Below are 6,081 nucleotides of genomic sequence, written 5' to 3'. Positions count from 1 at the left end.
CCGGGATGTCGCGCCTGTTCCCGGGGGGGGGGGGGGGGGTTTGGCGGGTTGGGGGGCGCATCAAGGAACCTGGCCTTGGGGCAGCTGAGAGAGTAAATCCGTCCCTGGCTAGAGGGCCGGAGTTTGCCTACCTCTGCTTTAGTGGTTTCCATAACTACCTAATGGAGTACTGAGGCAGGGTACTGTGATTTTGTCAGGAAGCTATGTACAGCACCCTGCTGGCCCCTCCCACCAAACATGATCTGCCTGTATTGAGTAGAGTAGCAGAGAGACTACTAGGTCTAAAATAGTATGTAATGAAAGTGGATTAGCGTACAATTAGCATGGTAACGAAGGTCGGTAGGAGAAAGCAAAGAAGACAAAATATAAGCATATTCACCTTCAGCTTCAAGTGTATGTAAATGCGAATTTTAACTTTTTAAAACATTTTTGAATAGATTAGGGAAGGGTCAGAATCTCTGTCAGTTTAGAATTTTGCTCTCGGTGTCACATTGAGAAGATTTACCATCACTATCTGTACCATAGAAACATCAATAAAAAAAAATGAGATTACCTCATGGAGGTAAGGTGTTGATTTAATTTGCATGATTGGAGCTAGCAGGTGTTTTAACACCCCTCTCTGGGAGGCTTAATAACTCCTGCTAGCTCCAATTATGTGAATCTTGACTACATTACAACACACACAGGGACCATGGGGAACAAATGTAGCCCCCATCCAGAAGGAAGGACAGTGTCAGCACCAATTCAGATGATTTGAGGATCTACAGCCGAGTGATACACAAATAAGATACATTCTTGTTAATAGTTAAGGTACTTGAATGTATTTTTAAGATTTAACTCCTGAGTTTAGTGTCACTTTAATGATGATACATCTGTATTCACAGTGCATGGCTGTCCCTGCAGGCCTGTCTATGCACAGCATATTCTACACATAAGCAGCAGAGAGTCTGAACTTCCCTCTAACCACCTCGGATGTGTGATGTGACCTCAGTTTAATTTTTATGCAAATTATCTGATACACAATTCCCTGGAGACATGAGACTTTTTCTGCACTATTTCTAATTGGTATGGAAAGTATGGCATTGCTGGGTGCTATTATATAATGGATTACTGCATATTGTGCCACCTAAAACTATAATTCCTGTTTTATTGTTCTTTTATCCTGCACTGATGGCCATGGACGCATTAGCCATGGCCATTTGTTTGCCTCTTCTGCTGCTTTTCTTTCTCGTAAGGAGGAACATGACCCTTATCTTAAAGTGTTATTAAACCCTCAGCGGTTTTTGCATATATCTTCTGCTAGCACGCAGTAGATATATGCAAAAACCTTTTTTAAAAAACCTTTTAAAAACGGTTTAAATTTATCTGTGTCCCGTCCAAACATCTGAAGAATCTCGGGCGGCCGCAAAGGATCTTGAGGCAGGCGCATGCAATGGCTCCATCTCCCTTTACTTCCTGGAACTCTGGATCTGCCTCCTGGAACATGTGACATCATCATGTATACATCATCTAAGTGGAGAAAAATACCTCCCCCCACCAAGATCTTTCAATCTTTTTTGAGATTTCCCAGGAAGGTGCTTGTGATGTAGCATTCTCCGGATGCATATGTGAAGCCAGGGCTACATCACCAGTGCCTCACTCAGCCAGGAAGTGGAAAAGCGGTAATTGTTTACGGATGAGATTTCCTAGGAGGCCACTGGTGATGTAGCCTTCCCAGGATGCATCTGTGAGGCCAGGGCTTGAATTTCCTGGCGGGAAATTCAAAAGTGAAAACATGCAATATACACAGAATACACACAATACATTGTAATCTGCTATGATTTACATTACTGTATCAAATCATTTCACTTCAATTTTGTCCAGTGCCCTGCCTGCACTTTTACTGTTCTTTCTGCCTGGAAACTTGAGATTGTCCATGGCATCCAAAAAGCGTCCCTTTAGGTCAAAAGTGGTTTTAGAGCAGGTAGAAAACAGCGATAGTGAATTAGAATCACTTGCAGAATTGAGCGATAACGATTCGTTGGGAAATTCGTCATCAAACACTGAAAGGGACGGCAGCGACGATTCTTTTCTTATAATTATTTATTATATTATCATTTTTTAATTTTGTGTTTAATTTCAGCTAAAGGTAAAACGGGAATGTTTTGTATCATGTACAAACATATACAGTGGATTATAGGAAACATGAAAAGATACCATAAAAACCTTTGCATGTATACGTGTCACAGATACAGGCCTGGAGATAAGCACAGGGCTACAACATTGCACGGAACAGACTTGTGTTTAATATGCCTTTAATATATATGACTATAATATTTCCATGGTGTTTTACATAGTTACATAGTATTTGAGGTTGAAAAAAGACTGAGGTCCATCAAGTTCAACCTTTGTGTGTGTATGTGTTGTGCGTGCGTGTATATGAGTCCCTGTGTGGTCTAGTATTTAAGTGTAGCTGTACCCGTTTATGTTACGGCCTCTTAGGATGGTATCTAATTGATTTTTGGGTACAGGAGCACCGGGGCACAGAGGGGCAGGAGTGCCAGTAGTAGCTGAATCCGATGAGCAGGAGCAGCAGACAAGGATAGCAGGGTAGTCAGGACAGGCCGAGGTCATCAACGTGCAGGCAACGTGGTACAGAGGATGAGCCAGGAGGATGGTCTGGAACAAGCCGAGGGTCAATCACTGGAGAGAAGCAGAAAGGTCAAAGCCAAGCCGGGTCAAGATAACAGGAACACTTCAGGAGCAGGATACAGGAACACAGGGAAGCTGACAATTTGATAGCAAAGGAGGTTTGTTAGTCATGGCCTTATATAGCCCAGAGGGCGCCAAAAACTCAAACAACACGTCGGCGCGCGCGTGACGTGCACGCTTACGCAGAGACGCTGCACCTGATACAACTCTATTAGCTGCACCATGCACATGCGAATGCGCAAACGGCGGTGAAAGAATCCTGACTCTGGCTTCCTGACAAGCCCCTACGCCCTTTGTGGTTAAATCTTTTCTCCACCAATTTTAGGTGGTGGCCTCTAGTCCTTGTTACGGAGTTTACAGTAAAAAGTTTATTGCAGATGTTGCCATTACCACTAAACATTTTGTACATTAAAATCATGTCCCCTCTTAATCTCCTCACTTCCAGTGGGAACAAGTTTAGATTTAGTAACCTCGTCTCGTTGCTTTGATCCTCCAGCCCCTTAATTAGTTTGGTTGCTCTACTTTGGACCTTCTCCAGCTCAAGGACATCTTTTCTGTGGACTGGTGACCAAAACTGAACCGCATACTCCAGATGAGGCCGATCTATAAAGTGTCAAAATGATTGCCTTGTCTCTACAGTACATTCCCTTTTTAATGCAAGACAGGACTCTGCTCACTTTGTTTGCCGCCGCCTGACATTACGTGCTGTTATTCATTCTGTGGTCAATTATGACCCCCAAATCTTTTTCCATTTCTTCACTAGATGAGCATCCAATAATGTGTATTCCGCTTGCCTGTTTTTAACCCCAAAGTGCATTACTTTACATGTTTCAACATTAAACCTCATCTGCCATGTTGTTGCCCACTCCCCTATTTCATCCAGGTCCTCCTGTAATGTCATAATGTCTAAGTTTGTGTCTATTACCCTCCCAATTTTAGTATTGTCAGCAAACACAGAAACATGGCTATTGACACCCTCCCCGATATCGTTAATAAACAGGTTAAACTGTATTGGGCCTAGTACAGAACCCTGAGGCACGCCACTCTTCACCTTAGACCAATCTGAAAAAGAGCTATTTATCAATACTCTCTGGACACGTTGGTGTAGCCACTTCTCTATCCATATATACACCATTTCATCTATGCCCATAGATCTCAGCTTGTGTATTAAGCATTTATGTGGTACTGTGTGAAGCACTTTTGCAGAATGTAGGTACACCACATGCACTTGCTTCCCTCTATCCCGATCTCTACTCAGCTCCTCGTAGAATGTTAGTAGGTTGGTCTGACAAGAACGGTCCTTCATAAATCCATGCTGATGATCACTTATAATACCCTTGTCACGAACAAAGCTTGGAATTCTTTGATCATAACTGATGCCTGTATATTTCCTGTGTTCATGATATATATAGACAGAAAAACGTTAGAGGTTAACCAAAACTGGTGTCTCTATATTTATTGTGTGTAGGAAAGAAAAATGATAGATACATAGAGAATAGATAGATAGATAGATAGATATATAGATAGATAGATAGATAGATAGATAGATAGATAGATAGATAGATCTTAGAAGGTGTAGGAGCAAAGTGCCACTCCAAAGGTTGGTTCAAAAACCAAAAGATGAAAAGACAACACATTTCGATGAGAGAGGGTTCCCCTTTCATCAGGGCTTACACTGCTGGTTTTGTAGGACTCTTAAAGCATCTCAGGAATATATCTGCGGAGCGATTGTACTATACACTATGGAATCACCTTCCTGCTTGTTACAGGGGCACTCCAACTCCATGGACTAATACAACTGGAGTCTTCTCTAATACAGTCCAGTACTAAAAAGTCTTAGACCTTACTTAGTTCCCAGGGCCCCACAACTAATACGCTGGAGCTTACCCATGCCAAGCCAGACCGTAGAGGCCCTTACTTGCCAGAGGCATCTTTCTCTTTCAGGTACAACAATGGATTCCATCTTCATAGGTCAATACTTCAGATGCTGGGACCGCTTGTGCCAAACCACACACAGCCTCCAATGAGGGTGTGAACCAATGAACCAACATTTGCAAGCTGTATCTGACATTGTGGGGGGAAGGAGGAGAAGCTGACCTAACCAGCACCACTTCCTACAGTCAGAATGGCTGACCACTGGTCCAGTAACTCCAAGGGTCATGTCTTCAAGTACTACACTCCTGAGACTTAATCACAGTACACCACTTACAACTCTTGACACAGCGGATAACCATCACACTTGTAACCATATGTTAGGTGATTCTCAGCCCTTCTTCAGCCCCCATAAGATGGAAGAAAGAGTCACACCCAGTTTCTCTTACTTGTAAAGGAAACTTGGAAACTTTGCTGGAATTGAACTTCCCAACAGGGATGCACATCCTAAGACAAATTTGAACATAAAGTATGCTAGTGCCACCATCTCTAATTAAAGTGTCATTAAACCCTCAGATTTTTTAACATAAAACAATACTGTAATGTGCACCTTACTGTAATCTATGGTTGTTTCCGTTCTCTTTGCTGCTCTTCCTTTTAAATCCTCATGTCTTCTCATGCCTCTTCCTGTAGTGCTGGCTCAGGTTGCAAACGTACACACAGACACCATGTAGCCATTCCAGAGACAAGGCAGTCTGCTGCAAAACAGAAGTTCTGCCCAGCATGAGAACAGATACAGATTTAAAAGTAAGAGCAGCAAAGAGAAGGGAAACAAACATGGATTACAGTAAGGCACACATTACAGTATTGTTTTATGTTAAAAAATCTGAGGGTTTAATGTCACTTTAAGTCTCTTTGCTCCATGCTGAAACAAGAAAGTCTTTACTGCTCTCTCTATGCCCCCAAGTGGCGATCGTCCTGCAGCGCCCCTCCCTTTCCAGAAGGAGGGGCCCCACACCCCCAAAATCATTCACAATGTGCCGTGATCTACTCTAGCAGAGTTCCTCCTCCCTTTCCTCTGTCTACCATGCTACCGAACATTTGCTGCACCCACCATTCCCTTATATATCCCTGATTTGGGCAACCAGAGTGACAAAGCACTCCCATGGCAGAACCATCCTAAGAGAGCCATACAGAAGAACTTATTCAAGAGCCTCCCACTTACATCTATTATACAGTCGTATAAGTTGATGCAGGGCTGGACGAAACGTAACAAAGTTGAGACAATGTGGCTTTGATCTAATTACATCATTTGGAACCATGGCGCGGAGGCAAAGCGAGGACCTGCAGTGTTGAGATTTTAACACTGTCTTAAATCAGTCTCAGTCTCAGCTTTATGGTTGGAATAGTGCATACTTAAAGTTAACCTGGAAAGTAAAACACTAATCCATCGCCATGGCACAAGATTCCCCCCCCCCCCCCCCCCCACCCCCCCCCTCCCCACCCCCACAAAACCGC

General features: G+C 43.2%; 1 protein-coding gene across 1 annotated transcript in view; it reads left to right on the top strand.

The window, feature by feature from the left end:
- The window catches only part of TG (thyroglobulin), a 197,196-nt gene that overhangs the window by 181,696 nt on the left and 9,419 nt on the right, over window positions 1–6,081 (top strand). The window lies entirely within an intron of this gene.

This window comes from Nanorana parkeri, unplaced genomic scaffold (genome assembly GCF_000935625.1).
Source record: "Nanorana parkeri isolate BGI_ZX_2015 unplaced genomic scaffold, ASM93562v1 scaffold629, whole genome shotgun sequence".
Taxonomy (NCBI): Eukaryota; Metazoa; Chordata; class Amphibia; order Anura; family Dicroglossidae; genus Nanorana; species Nanorana parkeri.
Note: the sequence above shows the minus strand (reverse complement) of the source record. Positions and strands in the feature narration are given on the sequence as shown.